General features: G+C 42.1%; 1 long non-coding RNA gene across 1 annotated transcript in view; it reads right to left on the bottom strand.

Annotated features, from left to right (window-relative positions):
- Positions 1 to 21,955, bottom strand: part of LOC144244772 (uncharacterized) — a 36,400-nt gene extending 14,445 nt beyond the window's left edge. Inside the window, exons 1-3 of the long non-coding RNA XR_013339061.1 lie at positions 21,876 to 21,955; positions 10,325 to 10,435; positions 2,032 to 2,090 (exon numbers count right to left, since the gene is read on the bottom strand). This is a non-coding gene — a long non-coding RNA (uncharacterized LOC144244772). The remainder of the gene's footprint in view (positions 1 to 2,031; positions 2,091 to 10,324; positions 10,436 to 21,875) is intronic.
- Between the last annotated feature and the right edge of the window lie 232 nt (positions 21,956 to 22,187).

Genomic DNA, 22,187 nt, shown 5'->3' with positions numbered 1-22,187 from the left:
CTATGCACAGTGACTGAATTAGCAATCTGGAGGTTCATTTTTCTGGTTTAGCTCTCCGAGAGGCTGATTTCTGCAAAATCTTGTGGATAAACTTACCTCAGTTATTGACTTGTCCCTTCTGATCCTGGTATTTTTGGTTTGGACCCATGGAAGAGTCTCTACATGAGTTTTACAAAACTTACATCAAACTATGTTTTAAATTACTGTCCTGCAGGGTCTCCAGGGTGATTCAGTCGGTTATGTGTCTGGCTCTTGGTTTCGGCTCAGGTCATGATCGCTCAGTTCATGGGTTCGAGCCCCACATTGGGCTCTACACTGACAGTGTGGAACCTGCTTGGGATTCTCTCTCTCCCCCTCACTCTGCCCCTGCCCAGCTCGCTCTCTCTGTCTCTCTCAAAAGAAGCAAATAAATTTTAAAAAATTAAAAAAAAATCACTGTTCCACAGAATGTTGACCTGGCCAATGCAAGTGTTATGTTGACTGTGAGAACCATATGTAGGTATATCCCTCACTCCATTGATAAGCCAAATGGAATAAGAGTTTAGGTTGCCTCTCTCATACTGTATTCTTTCTCAAAGCACTTTTAACACCCCTCTCAGACCTCAAATTCTGTGAAAGAACTAGAACCTAAAATGATTGCTTCATTTGACTCTGTCCGCAAGCAATCCAAAGTGCCATCCTTACCCAGTTCCCATTTCTGTTACAGAAATTAAATTAGCAAGATGTCCTGAGTGGATCCTACCTCAGCCTGTGGAGTGTAACCTTAGCCCAGCCGACCTGGGTGTGAGGCCCAGAGACACTGAATGAATGACTTCTCTCCTCCTCGCCTTCATTAAGTCGTCTTCACAAAGAAGGCGATGAAAACAGTGGTTCTCAGAGTTTAGCCCTCAGGCCAGCAGCATCAATCATGTGTTAGAAATGCAAGTTCTCAGGTCCCACGCCGGACCCACAGAATCTGAATGCCTGGGGTTGGGAGGCCCCTGTATCTGTGCCATTTGGATTCACCCGGAAGGTGGAGAATGACTGATGGAGAGAAATACTCCCATGCATGGCGGCTAGAAGGTATTTGCCACCAAAATTCCTTTTTAACTACAAACTTGCCCTGAGTCCAAGACCCTAGCATTTTCAAGGAATTCATACGAGGTTTTATTTATTTGTACATGTTTTTTATGATACTCAGCTAAATTATGCCTAATTCAAATCCAAGCGAATTCAGCTTGACCTAGTCCCATTTTTTTAGTTTAAATGTCAGAGCAATATTTCCCTAACTCCCCCCCCCTTTTTTTTTTCCTTCTCAGACCATTAAACATTCACCTNAATTCAAATCCAAGCGAATTCAGCTTGACCTAGTCCCATTTTTTTAGTTTAAATGTCAGAGCAATATTTCCCTAACTCCCCCCCCACCCTTTTTTTTTCCTTCTCAGACCATTAAACATTCACCCGCTACTCCTCTGACTAATCCAACTCGTTTTCCATTCTCATAGGAAATAAAAATACAAAATTAAAGAAATAAATGACAGGGATATGTCAAAGACCACATACATGGTACCCATGACACCTTCCTGGTGTAAACTTTCCTGGACACACCCCCTCTGAATTTTAATTCTCAAAAAATATTCTAGCAATTGCTTTCACACAGCTAACATACATGTGTAATTATGTGTAATGCATAAAAATCAAGTATTTAATCCTTATGTGGTTTAGCCTTGATCAGAGCATTTGGGTTATTTGAGGAAACAAAGAATCTTATAAATGAGTATCATAATCCCATTTTTCTGACGAGGAAACTGGGGCACAGAAAGGCTGAATAGATAGAAACATTGGGCAAAGGTTCCTTTTGGTTAGCTTGAAATGAAAACCTCTTAAAGTCAGATTTCCAGTTCAAATACATTATAATCAAATAAATGATTACACTCTATCTCTTGTATTTATGAATAAAATTCAGGTTATTCATGCGCACAGTGTGAGCTTTGAATGTAATCATAATTATCAGCGGCATTTACGAAGCAGCGAGATGGGATAAGCACTTACCTTTAGTCTATGGGAGTGACAAAGGAAGTACGAGGTTTTAATCTGTGATCTGGAAAAGCCTAAAGGAAAAGGGGGCGAATGAAAATTATATAAATGAAAACACACACAAGTGGTATTCAAATAAACATAGACTTAACTGGCAGAGAGAGTGCTCACCAAATAGTCTATGTCCTTCCCCACATTCCCAGCCTCCCTTGCAGTTAGATTGGCCGCAGAATTAGTTCTAATTGACCATGTGCAAAGGCTGAGGCACCTGCACTTCCCCTCCATCCGTTTCTTTCCCTTTTATGCAACCCTAGAGGCCATGTATTCCACAGAGTATAGCCCCAAATAAGGAGGGAGGACCACCCAACCCACGTCAGTGCTGACCTGAGAGAGAAATAAGACAGTATCGTATTAAACCTTTGCGGACTGGGATTTTTCTACTGCAGCACCTCATGTTAATTACCCTGACTAATTCAACCTGGAAATGTAAAGCCGCGCTATGCACCCGCACTTCCCCTCCAATTCACACTTCCCTCACCAGGAATGCCCCCGCCACCTCCTTTGTCCATGTAACCGAATCCTAATCTTTTACAACCTAAGCCAAATGCCAAGTCACTCATTCTCTGGACAAATATTTCTGCACACCTAGTACGTATCAGGTGTGCATTCCTTCTTGAAGATTCCACTAAGACAGGCACACCCATGCCCTGATTTCACAGAGCTTATACTACATCAGGGAAGAAAGAAAATCTAACAAGTAATTATACTCCAGTCCCCAAACAGAAGTAGTTTCTTCCTCCTCTGAGCTAGGGCAGATTCTCATACACACTTAGCCTTTTCTACCCTGCAGGACTGTTGTGATTAGTAACATTGTCTCCCTTGCCTGCCAGGTGGTAAGCGCTTTGATGGTAGGGAATTTATTTTATTTAGTGGGAGGTTTCCACAGCCTTTTGCACGTGGGAGACTCTGTAAACAATTACTGAGGGCATAGATGGAGGGGTATGTGAGAGCCAATTGCTAGAATTATTTCTGAGAATTAAAACGCAGAGGGGGTGTGTCCAAGAAGGCTTTATGGTGCCTCTTCAGGAACGTCTGGTTGTGATCTAAGAATCGATAATTAATATTTTCCTCCAATGTGCCTGACACACAGGAAACACTTCATACATATATTAAGTGAATGAACTGAATGAATGGGTTATCCGCTTTCTTATTGATCAACGGCTTTCCTGATTGAATGAATTCCTACCCTAAGGTATCTTCAGTAAATGAGTGAGACTTGCCACGCATTTTTATGGCAAATGAAGACATTTCTGAGCCCACAGAGCAGCTGGAGTATTTTTTTTTTATCTTGAAAAAATCAATAGACTTACACTGTTCCTGGTCATTTAAACCAACTCAAATGTAATTTTTTCATTATAAAGTAAAACTCAGTTGGCAAAGTTAAGAAGGCTCTCGTTTAAAGTTTGGAGAAACTATATAAAATATGAATTGGTGGCTTTCTCAGGATTCTGCTAACCTAAAGTAATTTGCAGGATTGAAAGAAAGTATACCAACTTTCATAGTAATTTGATGAGTTCACTTTCCCAAGGCTTCTAACTTTTCATAAAAAAACCAAAATGGGGCGCCTGGGTGGCCCTCATCAGTTAAGCGTCCGACTCCTGACTTTGGCTCAGGTCATGATCTCATGTTTCCTGAGACTGAGCCCCGTGTGGGGCTCTGCATTAACGGTGAGGAGAGTGCTTGGGATCCTCTTTCTCGGCCCCTCTCTGATCATGCATTCTCTCTCAAAATAATACATAAATAAACAATTAAAAAAGAAAACAATGGGAAAAACACCAAATGAGAACTAAAAGAAGTGAGGTGATTGTATTTTTATACTAAATTTAATTCCATTTTAGGAAAACAGTTGGCTAAAGTGTTTTATTAAAAAGTATAAGACGGTTGGGGAAATTATGTTTTTACTTTGCTTCCCACCATCCCTCACTTTTTTCTGTGGAGGCCCACCAAGGGTATGCCATCATTGTGTATCTGTTATATTTTCTTATATTCTTTTTTGTTGTTATTGTGCTAGCCACTATGTGATATTCTAGGGGAAGATTTTACCCACCATATAACAATATCACTTGGGAATACTGGCTAAATAGTAGTTTGTATACACTGATTTCATATTTCTAAGCACTAATGTTTTTGCTTTTGAAACATGATCTTAAGTTTCTACAAGTGGTGATTAAATTATTAGGACTGGATTTGTCCTCAAATAGAAGTAAAGAGATTACCCTTACTCTATAATAATACTATTCAGTAAATACAAAGTAGAAACTGCTGGGTTTTTTTTTTAAAAGCTCAAAAGAGGCCCAAGTGTAAGTTACACTAGTGAGAGGTACATAATGAAGCAAATGTAAGTGACAATAGAGGGAAGTACATGGTAATAGTAGTAACATATGCTAATGACTTGCACCTTTTAATTAATGGAGTTGTTTATCGGGCTCCAGACAGCCAGGCAGGAGTCTCTCCTATTATTTGGAGGCGTACAATCTTGCAAATTTAAAGTTGTTAGTTGTTACATATGGAACAGATCCAGTGAGCTCCATGTAATTCAGAAGAGCCTTTCCAAGCCTGAAGATTCATTTTAATTGTAGATGTTAATAAGATGTGTATTTTTACCCATGTCCTTGTCCACTTGGTCTCATAAGTTGCTTGATTTCTAGGCCACTGTTGACATTGAAACTTGTGTTAATTTTGGTCATTCTCAATGATGTGACATGAAATCAGTTAGAACTATGCTGAGTGAATGTGTAGAAAACAAGTCAGCTCTTTCGAAATACTTATTTCTATAAATGAAGGAATTAACATAAATTGGGTTTTCTCCTATTGTGGTCTGTTAAAGTGAAGGTTTATTGAGTCCCACTAAACTCAAATCACTTCAATAGAAAATATGAAGAATGAAGGGATGAGTAAGAAACCTGGGTAGCCAAAATCAGGCATTTTGGTTTAGTAGAATAGATCACAGAATCCCAGAATTTTTTTTTAAAGATGTTAAGTAATCTCTACACCCAACATGGGGCTTGAACTCATAATCCTGAGAACAAGAGTTTCATGTTCCACTGACTGAGCCAGACAGGCACCCCACATAATCCCAGAACTGTAAAGCTAGGAGACTTAAACAGTTCTTGTAAGTAGGACTTACAAGCCAGAGGCCATAGTGAAGTAATGACACATGTTCAAGGTTACCAGCTAATAACTCAGCTTGAAGCAAAGTCTGAGACCTACTTCCGGTCAAGGCATCTTTCACCCATCAGGCCTCCTCCTTTTAATATCTTGAGTGAAATCCCCATCTAATTGTTTTTCAAACTCTCTGCTAACAGAGCCATGGTTAACAATGGCATAGTCACTCAATGAAATATTATGCAGCCATTAAAGATAATATTTATGGAGGCTGCACAATAACACAGAAAAGCAGCCAGAAGGTAACGATAAAAAAAAAAAGGAGCAGGAAATAAAGCTGTGTATGTTGTATAATGACAATTTTTTAAAGTTTATTTATTTTGAGAGAGAGGGGGAAGGAGACAACGCTCCTGAAAACAAGGGAGGGGCAGAGAGAGAGAGGGAGCGAGAGAATCCCAAGCAGGGTCCGCACGCTCACTGCAGAGCCTGAAGTGGGGCTCGAACCGACGGACTGTAAGATCATGACCAGAGCCGAAATAAAGAGCCAGAGGCTCAACCGACAGAGCCACCCAGGCGCCCTGTGACAATGGTTTTTTAAAAAAAGCCTTTATTTAGAAAAAAGAGTGGAAAAACATTGAAAGTGTTTTGTATTCATATTTGAACGGTAGGACTAGCAAGAAATATTTTCTCTTATTCCCAATTTCCAATACCTTCAACTTCCTTTTTAATGCTTCCTTTAAAAGCATTTCTTTATCCTGTTTTTTTTTTTTTTTTTTTAGTGTTTATTTATTTTTGAGAGAGAGAGAGAGACAGAGTGTGAGTAAGGGAGGGGCAGAGAGACAGGGAGGCATAGAAATTAGAAGCAGGCTGCAGGCTCTGAGCTGTCAGCACAGAGCCTAATGCGGGACTCGAACCCACGAACAGAGAGGGATCATGACCTGAGCCGAAGTCTGATGCTTAACCAGCTGAGCCACCCAGGCGCCCCACATATCCTGTTTTAAAGTGGAAAAGTAATACTGTTCTACTACGTTCAAAGGTGGCTTTTGCAGTGGGTCTAAGGATGCTTCCTGGAGCGGAACAAACACTCAAGCAGAGAGTACAAGCCATCCACTCAGGAAGCTGAAGGTGAGGGCCCTGGTGGGTTTTCTTTCACGGGGGAGGGGGGCAGGCCCAGGAGGCTAGAGAATGCCCCGTACCCCACGCTCAGCCTGAGCCCTGGAAGAGAGGCAGCGCCAGAAGAAGGCATTTCTCCCAGAGGAGACAAACCCAGAACCAGAATCATCTCCCAGCACAGCAACGGGCAGCGAGGCTGCTGCTGCTGAGAAATGAGGGCCTGACTGAAAGGGGAACTCGTGTGCTCCTCGCATTGCTTGGTTACTCGTTTAAATCGTTATTATGAAACCTTCCGCAACAGGTCGGCTTTGACCATCGCTCTGCTTACACTGGGTCCAGAACACCTCTCCCTCCATCATGCCGTTCAGCCACCTCTACATCCCCTCCAGGCTGGATTCCCAGTGGCCTTTCAGCTGACCTCCTTGCTAACTGGCCACCTTCCCAGAGGCGCATGCTCCCATTTCTGTCCTAACAACATCACCGAGGCACCGTTCACAAGAAATGAACTGCACTTTTGTAAAATATGCATTTTGAAGAGTTTTCACAAATTTATAGACCCACGAAGTCACAACTGCCAATAAGACCCTACCTCTCCATCACTACAAAAGTTTCTTTGCGCCTCTTTGCTTTCCATCCCTTCTGGCTTCCCCCCAACACCTCTTACCATGTCCCTGGGCAAGCAGTCATCTGCTCTCTGTGATTATAGATGACCTTTCATTTTCCAAACACGTGTATCAGTGGAATAATACAGTATATACTCTTTCGTATCTGCTTCAGCTCCAAATAATGGCTTTGATATTCATTTGAGTTGTTAAAGACATCAGTAGATGGTTTCTTTTTATTGATCATTGGTATTTCATTGTTTATCTGTTCACCAGTTGATGGATATTGGGGTTGTTTCCATTTGGGGGGGTTTACAATAAAGTGGCTATGAAAATCCAGCCCAAGTCTTTGTGTGGACATCTGTTTCCGTTTCTCTTGGGCAAATGTTAGGTAGGCACAGATTTACACCTTTGAAGAAAATACCGTTTTCCATGTTATGTACCCAGGGCAGCGCATGACAGTTCCAGTGGACCACATCCTTGCCATCACTTGGTAGAGTCGGTCTTGAGCCCCTCGGTGGGTCCACACAGGTACTTCATGGTGGGTCATGCATCCCATCCTGGGCTCCCTGTGAAGGAAAGGCCAGAGGAAGACTACCAGCACCTCTGCCACGCCAACTTTTCGAGTGGATGGTTTGTTCTTTGGATTTGAGTGTTCGTTCTGCTCTCGAAACATCTTTAGACTCTCCATAGAAGGGCTTGGCTTCTGCCTGAAAATGATTCCAACTGCTTCTTTTGTAGAACTTCCTATTCCGTCCTAATCGTGAAGCAAGCCAGCACTCATTGAATTTTTACTGTATTCACTGGCTAGGGCTGCTGGAGGAAAACGGCACCCACGTGGTGACTTGGCACGATGGAAATTCACTCTCTGATGGTTCCGGAGGTCAGCCATCCAAAGTCAAGGTGTGGGCAGGGCTGGTTCCTTCTGGGGGCTTCGAGGGAGAATCCGGTCTATGCCTTTCCTCGCTCTTTTCTGGGGGCTTCCACAGTCCTTGGTGCTCTGTGGCTCGTGACCACATCACTCCAATCCTGCCTCTCTCTTCACTCGGTCTTTCTCCTCTTGGGGGTCTCCTCTGTGTGTCTGTTGCAAACCTCCATCTGTCTCTCTTATGAGGACACTTGTCATAGGGTTTAGGGCCTACCTAGATAACCCACGATGATCTCGTCTCAAGATCCTGAATCATATCAGAAAATACCCTTTTTTCAGATAGGGTAACATCTGCCAACTCTAGGAATTTAACATGAATATCTTTCAAGGGATCACTTTTCAACCTCGCACACTTGCTAAGAACTAAGTACCGTGCTAGACTCTATGCCAACTATTTGATTTCCTCAAATAAAACCCCATGAAGTATTATTCCTATTTTTCAGTTAATGCAGTCTTAAAGGAGTGTCTTGTTCAAGGACAGTGCCAACTAGAGGTAGAACCAGTCCTCAAACCCAGTTTTTCCTGCCTCCCAGGTGGCCCTTAGCCTCTCTACCACAGGGATTTTAAAACCTCCAGAATGCTGAACGTCCCATCTAAAACGCGTTTAATTAAGTAGAGTCTTGGAGTTAGACCTACCAATTTAGTTCCATTATTGAATGTTCTAAATGGTCTTTGGCTCAGTGGTTCTTAATCCTGGCTACACAGCAGATTCACTTGGAGAGCTTTTTAGAAAAGACCGATGCCCAGTTCATCCTTGAACCATTGAGCCAAATTCTTTGGGGGTGGGGGGCTGTCTAGTTTTGGGGTAATCCTTCTGTATAACTGGGATGGAGGAGCCCTGGGATGCTTTACCAAACCTGCGGTTTCCATGATGTATACTGCTCTCCTTGGAAGTCCTCTGAGATAGCTTAATTCTGTTCAGTGATCAGAGGTGACCCTCAATCTCGAAGCTCAACTCCTGTTTCGCATGAATCCACCAAGTTCCTAGAAACTGCAAGATGACTGACCTAGATTATCAGCTCATTGGCTTATCAATTTAAGTTCTCTATATAGGAATGAGTGAATAATGAATGAATGAGTTTACTCCATAGATTTCCCCACTTTCTCTGGCTCTTTTGGTCAATCATCACCAAGGTGCTTCCTGAAGAGAGAGATCTTATAGACCTTCGTCTGTAGGGAGTTACATATCAAAACTACATCACCAAAAACTTCACACACAAAGACAAAATGAAAGACATCATTTCCATCAAAGGAACATGTAGTCAATTGTAATGTTTCTTCTTTACATTAAGAAAGGCATCTTATTTTCTTCTTTTGCATAATTAGAAGTGGCTGGGTGGATTTCATCTGATATCTTTCCTTACAGAAAAAAACTGCCTAAGGATTAAAAGCAAGCATGGAAAAATTTATCTCCAAAGTAAATATTTGGGAGATAGCTGTGGTACCTTAATATTTGCTCCTTTGAACACAGTAATTAAGGAATTTAGATACCTATGTTGATATACTTCAAATGTTCATTTGGAATAACCTTATTTTATGTTCTGTATTTGTCAGTGCGGTTCCCATGTGGTGTTGAACAGGACTCTGTGGACCTTTCTTCTACTTGATATTTCAATATGATTTCCCTCCCCTGATGTACTTCAGCTAAGTCCCCCCTTTTCAGGTTTGTCTGTGAAAAACTTACTATGTGTAATGTTTTTGTGTTTACTCTCTTGTATTATAAAAGAGTCTGTTTGCATATTTTCCATAGAGAACGAAGGGCCGCTCAGGTCTGCTCTTAAGATGGACTTTTGTCTGTGTAATTTACACACTTTAGGAAGACACAGGAAGAGAAATTTGGTGTGATTGCCAAGTAATCTCTGAGTTTTTTCCAAACTGAAGTCTCTTTTGCAGAATACTCAACTGATAGTAGTAAGTTGTAATCAAATAAAATCAAATGTCCGAGTTTGGGTCCTGTCAAATGAAAGGGAGGGCCCTTCTGTGGAATAAGAAGAGCTCCTGCATAAAGAATCTCTCATGGGGGTGCTTGGGTGGCTTAGTCAGTTTAGTGTCAGACATCAGTTCAGGTCATGATCTCGTGGCTTGTGGGTTCGAGCCCCACATTGGGCTCTGTGCTGACAATGTGGAGCCTGCTTGAGATTCTCTCTCTTTCCCTCTCTCTCCGCCCCTCCCTCACTCGCACTTTCTCTCTCTCTCAAAAATAAATAAATAAACTTAAAACAAAATAAACGCTTGTCTTTAAAAAAAAAAAGAAGCATGTGCCGTAGGTCTGTTCTCTGCCCAGATGCACAGAAAAATGGACCAAGGGTCCCGCATGGTAATCATACAATCTTACTCCCTAGTGCAGCTCCAGGGAATTTGATTAGGTGCCTGAAAACAATAGCTCCCTAGGGAACTACTTTCTGAAAAAATTATGCAACTTCATTTTTACCAGAAAGGATTCAGCAGGGACATTTCTTTAAATTTCCCCTCAGGGTAGTGCCTAGAGGGCAGACCTCACCTGTATGAATGGTTGGGAAGAGGAGTTCCCAGTTGGAGGCAGCTGGAGACTTGTTAAGAGAACCTGCAAGGTAACTCTGTCCTCAAATGCCCAATGGGTAGAGGGTGTGACCTGAAAAAAAAGTGAACACCTAATAATTTCCCATTTAGTCACATAATAAGTACAGTTCCCACAGTCAGTCGGTTTGGCTTGTTTGAGCCATTGCAGAACTGATTGGAAAGCCACATACTTGACCTGATTTAGTTATTAAGAAGGCCAAAAGCAAGGGAAACAGACATTTCAGACACCAGGGATTTTGGCCAAATTTATTACTGAATCAGATGTCTAGATAAAGGTTCCAATGACTGTTAGGGCATCAGACTTTAAGTGCCCAGAAGTCACTAGTCAACCAGGCAAACTAGTGCAGTGACAGTCTTACTTGATCACAAACAATGGATATTTCTCCATTTTATTTGACTTTTAAAGTCAAACCCTCTTTAAGAGGGTTAGCCAACATCTACTACTCACTCATTTTGGGGAAACACATTGCTTCCAGGGAGCAAGAAATATTTATAAGACGTGGCCTTTGCTTTAGGGAATTTCACAGTCTTGATGAAGAACATGTCATTAGTTCATTGATAGAGCTTGAATAAGTCACAAAATCGTGGGCAGAAAGATCTTTCTTTGGGAGTCCTGAAAGGAAGCAAAGCATCCGTGGAGAACAGGCACCAATGTCCTTCCACTCCTCCAGGAGGCCAGTGGCTAGATGTGGCGGGCGGGTGAGGCGACTCAAGTCTCACAGAGGATGAAAACAGAAGCCAGAATAATGGCACAGGGTAGGAACTTACTATATGTGTGCCAAATAATCATAATATTAAGCCACTGCTATAGGACTCTTTTAGTGAGCGTCAAAATAGCCACTTACATTTATTTAAACAAAAAGGGAGGGGATGGAAAATGTATTAATGTTCCTGCAAAACTCAGAATTGCACTCAGGCTTTGCTGGATACTCTTAATACTCAGATCATAGTCTCTCATTTCTTAATGTTGAATATGACTCTTATTAGCATCAATTGGGTGTTTTGTAACATAAATTCTTGGAGTTGAAAAAGACTTTAGGGAATACTTGGTAACAATTCCAAATTCCTCTTTGTGTGTTGCTCTAAGGAGTAGAAGCTAAGCACAGCTCATTGAATCCATTTTGGGTCATGTCCCCATTCTTGCACCAATCACTGTGGGTAGGAGAGAGGAGATGTTTAGATTGGCTAGGCATGTTCATATGCCACTGCTGCCCTACATCCAGGGGGGGTTATGCAAGGAAGATATGAAAATACGGTCTGTGTCCAGAAGAAGAGGTCATGGATGTGAGGTCAGAATAAAAAATAAATCTCCATGATAAATATCATACACTGTGGCTTTACTAACTGTTGGGAGCCATGCAAAGAGCTTTATAAATGATAAAACATTTTATCTGCTCAACAATCCCATGAAGGTGGGATGATCATCAAAATATTTACACAGTCACCTGTGAATCAGAACAAATGTGGGAAGGCCCTGCGAACCGGAACCGAATCTGGAGACCCATACTGCATGGGGCCTTAACCCCTTATGTACTGGGTTAGGAGGACATCTGAAGAAGGGAAGTCTTATGGGAGAAGACAGCTGGGTGATGAGAAAGCACAGAGGGGTTGTGTGGGTAAAATCCCAGCTCCACTACTTACTGGCTGTGTGAACTTGGACCTGGCATTTAGATAAGCTGAGGGTTAGTTTCCTAATCTGTGACATGGGGGTTTAATAGCATCACCCTCATATGGCTGTTTGAGGATTCGTGAAACAATCCACGTAAAGGCTTAGCATAGTTTCTGGTATATTTTATACCAAGTGCTCTGAGAATAATCACGAAATGGGGAAATGTGAAGACCAAAGACCTGGTGACTGCTTCTTGGAAGAAATATTGCTTGGATGAATTTTGAAGGCTAAATTAGAATTGAATAGATGAAGGAGAGGGGGGAGCATTAAGGCAGGAAGTGTCCGGTAAGGAAGCATCAGTAAAGTAAAGGAGCGTAAGTAGAAGACAACAGACACCATGATGTTACCAGGATGCTGGCTACGAGGAAAGGAGTGATGACGTGGAGAGACAAATGATGACATGACATATGGGGCCTGTGAGACACGTTTTATGTCTCTCACTGGGTCTGTAGCAGTGCCCGGCACAATGCTTTGTGTGGGTGAGTGAGTGAGTGAGTGAATGAATGAATGAAACTCTATCTTACATTTGTAAAGCTGTGAGGGAGTGAGTGGTGGTGGTGGTGAAAATCTTTGCTGCCAACCCACCCACATTCCCATGGTAAAATGAGGCAGATTCTACAAAGATGCTGGGCAATCTTTGTGGCAATGAGGCCGAGAGAATGGTGACCATGGAAAGCTGTTAGAACCACACAGCTGGTGCAGGGGAAGAGGTAGTGTCTGTGCCCAGTGGGAGGTAGAGTTGGGAGGAAGAGCTATAGTCGTGGGTGAGGACACAGATACTACCAGACATGAGTCCCTGAAGCAAGTAGGGAAAAGGAAGCTATACCTCCATTTCCCACTTTTCTGGCCCATCAGTCTTCTGATGATGCCTCCCACTGGTCAAACCAATTGGAGGTCAGCCCTCAAAGCAGCCCAAGAGTTTCTTCCCAAGCAGGACAGAGAAGAAGAAGAGAGAATGGATGAAGATGAAAAGTGTTAAATGGAGAATAATTACGACAGACACGAAGATCATTAACAGATCCTAAGATGTGGTTGGTCTATTGTGAAGCCTGCTTACTGTGATTCCACGTCACTCCAAGTGACGTGAATCCACATTTAAAAATGCTGTAATATGAAACTGGAATATGAAAAATAAACTCAAAATGGATTTAAGACCTAAATGTGAAACCGGAAACCGGAAAAATGCATGAAAAGAGCACAGGCAATAATTTCTCTGACATCAGCCACAGCAACATTTTTCAGGTCATGTCTTCTGAGGCTCAGGGAAATAAAAGCAGAAATAAACTACTGGGACCTCACCAAGAGAAAAGGCTTCTGCTCAGCAGAGGAAATAATCAACAGAACTAAAAGGCAACCTAGTGAATGGCAGAAGATATCTACAAATGATATATCCAACGAAGGGTTAGTATCCAAAATACAGAAAGAATTGGTACAACTCAATACCCCAAAACCAAATGATCTAATCAAAAATGGGCAGAAGGCATGAATAGGCATTTCTCTGAAGAAAACATACAGATGGCCAACAACAGATGATGCTCAACATCACTCATCAGGGAAACATAAACCAAAACTACAATGAGATATTACATCACAGTTGTCAGAAGGGCTAAAATAAAGAAACAACTGTTGGAGAAGATGTGGAGAGAAAGGAACCCTCCTGTGCTATTGTTAGGAATGCAAACTAGTGCAGCCACTGTGGAAAACAGTATGGAGATTCCTCAAAAAGTTAAAAATAGAACCCCACAATCCAGTAACCGCACTACTGGGTATTACCCAAAAAATACAAAACCACTAATTCAAAGGGATACATGCATCCCTATGTTTATTGCAGCATTATTCACAAAAGCCAAACTATGGAAGCAGCCCAAGTGTCTATCAATAGATGAATGGGTAAAGAAGACATGGTATACATACACAATAGAATATTATTCAGCCATAAAAAAAGAATGAAATTTTGCCATTTGCAATGACACGGATGGAGCTAGAGAGTATTATGTTTCGCAAAATGATTCAGTCAGAGAAAGACAAATGACATATGATTTCACTCATAGGTGGAATTTAAGAACAAACCAAATGAGCAAAGGAAAAAAGAGGGAGAGAGAGAGAAATCAAGAAACAGACTCTTAACTATAGAGAGCAAAGTGGGGTTGGGTGAAATAGGGAATAGGGATTAAAAAGTACACTTACAATATAAAAAATAATAAATCAAATTAAATTTAAAATATCACAACATAATGATATATCATCAAAGATAAGAATCATAAGGGGACCTGAGTGGCTCAGTCGGTTAAGTGTCCAATTCTTGATTTTGGCTGAGGTCATGATCTCACGTTTGTGAGATGGAGCCCCTTGCCAGGCTCTGAGGCGACAGCGTGGGACCTGCCTGGGATTCTCTCTTTCTCTCTGCCCCTCTCCCACTTGTGTTTGTTCTCTCTCTCAAAATAAAAAATAAACTTAAAAAAAAAAAGAATCATAGTTATCATGAAGGAAAGACAGATTACTTACAAAGTAAAAACAATTAAACTTAAAGTGGACTTTTCACCAAAGGAAGACTAGATGCCAAGAGACAATGATGAGGTAATACTTCTTAAATGATGAAGGGAAATTGCCATATATAATTCTATACCCAGATAAGCTATCATCAACAGTGGCAGAAGCACTAATATGGGGGTGGGGAGAGGATGGGAAAAAATATTTTCCCCCAGATATATAACAAAAATGTTTACTACTGTAAATCTGTTTTGTCTACTATAATAAAATACTTCAGATGGGGTGGTTTTAACAAAACATTCATTTCTCAACGTTTTCATGAGATCAATATGCCAGGCGCCTGGCTGGCTCAATCAGAAGGGCATGATGGGGGTCATGATTTTGAGCCCCATGTTGGACATAGAGATACTTTAAATTTTTTTAATTAAAAAAACCTAATATGCCAGCTGATTCCAGTCCTGGAAGCCACTCTTTATGGCTTGCACGTGGCCCTATTCTTGCCATAGTCTCACATGGTGGCAGGAAGAGAAAGGATGTTCCCTGGTCTCTTCTGTTTTTTTCTTTTTAAGTTTATTTATTTTGAGAGAGAGAGAGAATGCATGTGCATGTATGGGCGCATACGTGCAAGTTGGGGAGGGGAAGAAAGAGAGAGAGAGAGAGAGTATCCCAAGCAGGCTCCATACAGCCTTCCCATGTAAGACTGACATGGAGCTCAATGTCACCAATGGTGAGATCATGGCTTGAGCCAAAATCAAGGGTCAGAAGCTTACAACTGAGCCACACAAGTGCCCCATGACCAGGTGTTTTCTTTTTAACTTTTATTTGAGAATACTTTTAGACTTACAGAAAAGCTGCACAGACTCAGTTTCCCTATTTTAATATCCTACCTTCCTATAGTATACCTGTCACAAACAAGGAGCCAACATTTTTTCTAATGTCCCTTTCCTGTTCAGAGCCCACCCAGGACGTCCTGTTATATGTAGTCACAAAGTACTGCCCACACTGTGGCAATGGAGAAGTAACCCCCCCTGTCCGCTTGAGGGGAGATATCTACACAGACTATTTGTAATTCTTCTGTACAGTATATTTACCTCTTCTCCCTACTTAGTTATTCGATTATTCTTTCATATCAATGTGGACTCATGGATATTTATTTTAAACTTTGGATTATAATCCAGCATTTATTTTATTACTCAAATTCCCCCAGGTTTGGCCACTGAGAGCTCTTTTAGGTGGCCTCTTGTGTCCCTTTTAAGTGGCCCCAATGTTTCGTTTTTGAGCACTTCCTTATCTTCTGCTAATTCAAGATGCTCCAGGCTCGCATTGCACGTTCTCCGCCCCAGCCCTCGAATCAGCCATATTTCCACAGAGCCTGGTTTCTTGATCATGACTAGCTTTCAAACAACCCCCAATGCACAACGAAAGCTAAACTCCTATGGTCAGAAGTACATCATTTCTAGTTCCTTTTGCCAACAGAGCTCTGTCCTATCGCAAATTGTGCTGCTGGTGGGCTCGCCCATGAAGAGGACCACTGAAAAGATGTTTTTGACCAGCTTTTAAATAGTCAAGATGCCTGGGCCATGCGTACACTTGGGGGTTTGGACTGAGGAGATCTGAGATAATGATCAGACCTTTTGAGTTCTGCAGGGTGACTATGAGGAGCAAGCAGGCTTGCAGACAACACAAATTGGCAGCTTTAAAATGTTTAACCTTTGATAATCTATCATTTATTGAGTAACTACTATAGGCTACATACATGATCTTATGTAATCACCACAAAAACCCTAGAAATTAAGGTTATAATCCAGTGTCGACAAAGGTTGAGTAATTTGGTCAAAGTCACAGAACAGGTGCGCCCATGTTGAACTGGTTTTAATCAAAGTCGCAGCTTGTGCTCAATTCCGTGCCATGTTGCCTGCCACTTAAACGTGTTTCTACAAAGCGGCTTGTAAAGGTAAGCAGCACGTCCTCTCCATAGTTTGCTAACCACTGGCAACAGTTCACTTTCCATATTTCATGGCCATTTATCCTTTTCCACAGTAGCTGAAATAATGCACTGTGTACAATTGAATAGCCAAATCAAATTATTCTAGACTTTGATAAATTTGCTATTAAAGGAGATTTCGTGGAAAGAAGGAAAGCTAAAATAAGACAGAAAGGAGGAGCACCGGGCGGCTCAGTTGGTTAAGTGTCTAAGTTTCAGCTAAGTCGTGACTTCAGAGTTCGTGGGTTTGAGCCCTGCATTGGGCTCTGTGCTAACCGCAAGGTCCTGCTTGGGAGTCTCTTCCCCTCTCTCTGCCCTTCCCTCCCTTGCTCTCTTGGTCTCTCTCTCAAAATGAATAAATAAACTTAGAGACGATGGAGAGAGGAATTTGGCTTAATGTCATCCTAAGAGCAAGGCAATACTTGAGACCCCTAATCATGACTGAAGTTGCAAAATAGCGATGTGGATTTCAAGCTTTTTAAATTCCCTGAAAGGCAACAGATTCAAGGATCAATGAATTGTAAAACTTCTGCCTAGGTGAGGATTCTTGACAAAAACAAGGATGTCTATACTATGAGGTCCAGAAAGAGAGAGATTGTGTGCATGGGTTTTCTAGTGCTGCATTACAACTTGCCACTAACTTAAATGGCTTAAAACAACAACACCCATTTACGAGCTCATGCGGGTCTGTAGGCCAGAGGGCTGGTTGACAGCATTAATAAAGGTGTCAGCCCGGCTGAGTTCTCGTCCAGAGTCTTGAGGAGAGATTCTGCCTCTGAGCTCGTTGAGATTGTTCCAGGCAGAATCCAGTCCCTTGCGTTGTAGGACTGAGGCTCCGGTTTCCTTGTGGGCTGTCAGAGGCAACCTGCACACGGAGCCACGTGACTGTGCCACCCCGCTCTGGGTCAAGCTTCTGATGTCTCTGACCTCCCTCTTTCTGACTTCCAGACCCTGAGGTCGGGCCTACCCATCAATCTCCCTATCTTAAAGTCAACTGATTTGGGGTTGATTACATCTGCAAAGCCCTTCACAGCAACACCGAGATTGGAGTTTTATTGAATAACTAGGAAAATACATGTTTACACCAGGGGCCAGGAATTTGGGGGAACGTCTTAGAAGTCTGCCTATGACAGCGAATCGAAGCGGGCGACAAAATCGTGAAGCAAAATCATTTTGTTTTCATTTCTCCATTTGCTGTCTTTCTGAATAATACTCCTTTATTTCTTTCCCTTTTCTCTCAATCTCCTCTAACCAAAATGTTATCTGTGTTGAATTTTACATTGTAGATGATACTGAATTGTAAAACGTGTCTTTGAACATATCCAGCCCAGGGGGTTTCCAACCTTCCTGTGACCAGTGCGGGTTTCCCTGTCCCTAAAGACAGAGGACGGGAGGGAAGAAACAGCTACCTTCGAGGAATCCCAGCGAACCCCAGGATAGGACCCATTGTGCCACCAACCAACACAGCCTTGAGAGGCCCTCATCAACTAGGTGGGGGTCCCCGAGGGCTCCTTTCCATTTGGATCTGAGAAGGTCATGTACAAGCCATTGTGGGGGTTAAGGATAAGGAACCCGGCTCTTCTCCCTCCAGGACGGCCTGGCTCCAACTAACCCTAGGGTTTGAAATTCATACCCAATGCTGAGATATGTACAGAGTACTGATGCACTCTTAAAAAAAAAAAAAAAAAAAAAAAGAGATTTCTTGTTGTTACATGGTCCTGGATTTCTGTATTTTCCCCCTACTTGTTACTAGACTATAAGTTTTTGAATTCCCACCCCTGTATCAGAGGAAACCCCATCAGAAAATGTAACAATGCTAGTTTGAGACAATTGAGGGCTGCCTGCATTTTCTCAAAGCTTGTTACATCTTCAGAATTAGTGGGACAGCATGGGGAGACCCTGTCCAGACCCAGTGAATCAGAACTCCTGGTGGGGACTGCACTGTCACAAACTCCTTCCCCAGGGGATGTTTACACATGCTACAGTTTGACCTCAACTGATCTAGAGTTTAGAAACAATTCTGTGAAATAATGGATGTGAATCTGCTTGGTACAGGTTTTCTCCTTAATGGGAAATTCTTTTTAAAAATTCTATGCAAAATTTCCATATATATGTGTGTATGTGTGTGTGTGTGTGTTTGTGTACATACATGATCAATTTTAAATTTCGATAACCTGCCTTTTAAAATGGCACAACACACCTGGGGAGACGGGAAAGTAAGGTTACCTGATGCACATCAATGTATGATTCCCAAGGATCTGCAAGTGTATTTATTTGCTAATTCATGGCGGCCTGCTGTCTATTCAATAATTAGCAGCCTGTTAGGAATCCTATAATCTCAGCACATATTTGTGACAGTATTCAATGCTCATTATGTGTTAGAACATTTATCCCACTCAACTTTTCTCATCAATGTATCTGACAGAGGCAGTTTTAACAAAAAACTGCCCTTATGGCTCCAAACAAACAGTTGAACAGTTCAGACTGAAGATGAGTAATTTCAGCCGCCAGATCCTGAAAAACTGGAAGGTGAGCTCTCCAAGATGAAATAATTAATGATTTTTGGAGGAGCCCATTGCAAAGATACCCAAATATTGCAAAACATGCCATCTGTGCTCTTCTTCCCTTTGCTATTACACCCTCTGTGCTCCAACAAAAATAAAATAAATGAATAGACTTGATGTTGCACCTGATATGAAGTTCTGACTCAGCCCCATTGTTCCAAATGTTAATACCTGATAAAGAGACATAAAATAGAGTTCATTAAAAGTCTATTCAGTAGAGTCTGATACAAAGTATAAACTGAAAGATGTTTGTTTTATTCTTTACATTGTGTGTCATACAGTGGTTCAATAATATAAAGTTGTATTTGTATAAGTTATTGTCAGTAATGGTGTATATTAAAGGCACACACGTTCTCAATAATAAAAAGGAGATTCAGTAAAAATTGAGCAAAAGATTTGAACTGACCTCTCACCAAAAAAAGAGATAGATGCAAAGGTGTTCAACATCACTAGCCAGGAAGGACATGTGAACTGAGACCAAATGAGATACCACTACACACCCATTAGAATGGCTAAAAAAAATTTTTTTAATTGACGTTTTTATATGCTAGACCTCAAGTCTGGACTTGTATTACAAGATTCCTGACATTACTAGGTGTTGGTGAGGATGTGGAGAAGCTGGAATTCTCATTCACCGCTTAACACAACAGAACTTTATTCTCTTACAGATCTGGAGGTCAGAAGTCCAAAATCAAGGTGCAGGCAGGATGGCTCTCCCTCGGGAGGCTCTAGCAGAGAATCCTTGTTTTCCTTGTCTGGTGGCTCCTCGTATTCCCCGGCTTGTGGCTGCATCTCCCTTTTTGCTTTCCCCATGGGTCCATCTCTACACTCCCTCCGCCCCTCTCTTATGAAGACATAGGAGATGGCACTCAGGGCCCACCCAGATAACCCAGGACAGAGACCTCCTCCTGATCCTTAACTCAATCACATCTGTTGCCACAGGAAGTAATTTTCACAGGTTCTTGAGCCCACTACACGCCCAAATGTCTACCCACTGGTGAGTGGAGAAACAGACTGTGACATATACGCAGAGTGGAACGTTGCCCAGCCACAAGGAAGAACTAGCTATTGATAAATCCAATCACACGGATGCATTTCAAAAGCAAGCACTCTGCTAAGTGAAGGAAGCCAGATGCAAAAGGCTATAAACTGTCCGATTCCATTTCTCTGATATTCTGGAAAAGGCAACACTGTTGGGATTGGAACCTGACCAGTGGTTGCCAAGAGCTGGAGGTGTATGAAGGGGCTTGACCTCCGAGGGACACAGAGAACTTGTAGCGGTGATGGAAATGCTACATACATTGCTTACGGTGTTGGTTACATAACTACACACATTTCAAAACTCACGAAACTGCACATTTAAAATTGGTGCATTTCATGTTATATAAAGTTTACTTCAATAAACCCACTTTTAAAAGGCATATCAGTGAAATTTTGATAATTTCTTGCATTTAATCTGGGATTTTTTTTTTTTAGCTCCTGATTATATCCTGACAACATGTTATAATTTTTCACGTTGTTCTGCAGTTAAAAAAAAAAAAAACAGTTGGGAAAATTTCCTTCCCTCCTTCTGTGCCTCCTCCTTAGAAAACATTGGTCACTGTGAAGAAGATAACTAAGAAGGATTCTACAGAAGGATTCCATACCGACATCACACTTCTCGAGTGACATGGCCCTAGGCATTTCTGCCCCAGACACTGCATCCTCTGATTAACTTAGGGACCCTCATCTCTCTCCATTTAGATCCCTACTCCACAGTGACACCAAAATTACCTTCCCAAGAACCAAGTCTGATTATGTAATTTTTAGGCTTAATAATCTTTGTTCTCTTTTCCCCTGTAACATAAATCCATATGCTATGCCAGGTAGAACTCGTAATAATACACTCTTAAATTCGCCTTCCAACCTCATCGCCAACCACCTTCCATAACATACTCTCTGTGTTTCTGGCTTCTGAACCTCCTACTACCTCTTACATACAGTGCATTTCATATTTCCCTATTTTTGCTTATATTCTTTCTGGTTCCCCATATTTCATCCCTGCCACTCACCTCGTCATACGATGATTGGCTTAGGCCTCAGGCCACTGCCCATCTCTAAGCCAATCACTGCAGCATAAGCGTTGAGAGTCCTCTGATGGTTTGTACCAGCGACTGTCAATGTGAGAGTCGCCCCCACACTCCAGGGATTGCCATTCAATTGCTATAGGAGTTGCTGGGCGTCAGAGATGCTTCCCAGGTGATTCTAATTTATCGCCGGGTTTGTGAACCATTGGCTTTGGCCAACCCAAAACAGCTATAACAGGCTGCCACTCATCGGGAGAGGTGTGGATGGACACCAAGAAGGTAGCCACAATGCCACCTACTAGGAGTACACATACAGTTGCACTACTGTGCTCTGGTGATTAGCAAATGCCTCTTGAGTGCTAAACTGAATTCAATAACACTTTAAAATAAAATTTTTAACGTTTATTCATTTCTGAGAGACACAGAGAGACAAGGCATGAGCAGGGGAGGGGCAGAGAGGGAGACACAGAATCAGAAACAGGCTCCAGGCTCTGAGCTGTCAGCACAGAGCCCCATGCGGGGAACTCACCAACTGCAAGATCATGACCTGAGCTGAAGTTGGATGCTTAACCTATTGAGCCACCTAGGTGCCCCTAAAATAATTTTTTCGTTAGTCCCACTACCTCCATAAACTTGAAAACAGCACTGCCTATTTTCTAGACTTTCCATTTGGTTTGTTTACAGGTAATGTTTGGTGAGCACATGCATGCGGGGATTACCTGTCAACAGTTCCTTGTGGCCTTTGTCCATTGGATGGGAACGTCTACATTCATGCACCAGAAGCCAGCTTTCCTCCCTCCTGTAGGGATGAGGGGCCACATGGTCAAGGTAGGTATATGGGCCATCAATAGAGCTGAACAGGGCTAGGCACTTCCCCTGCCCTCCCTCCCCCTGCGCGCGCGCACACACACACACACACACACNTGCCCGCCGATTCCATCATAGCACTTCATTCTTTTATGGCCAGGAAACCGAGAATGCAGCTTCCTCAAAACACGTTCTAGAAAAGCCCATCCCCAGCACCCCGCTGA

The sequence above is a fragment of the Crocuta crocuta genome, unplaced genomic scaffold, assembly GCF_008692635.1.
Source record: "Crocuta crocuta isolate KB4526 unplaced genomic scaffold, BGI_CrCroc_1.0 scaffold188, whole genome shotgun sequence".
Classification (NCBI taxonomy): Eukaryota; Metazoa; Chordata; class Mammalia; order Carnivora; family Hyaenidae; genus Crocuta; species Crocuta crocuta.
The sequence above is the reverse complement of the archived record's forward strand: the minus strand, read 5'-3'. Positions and strand labels throughout refer to the sequence as shown.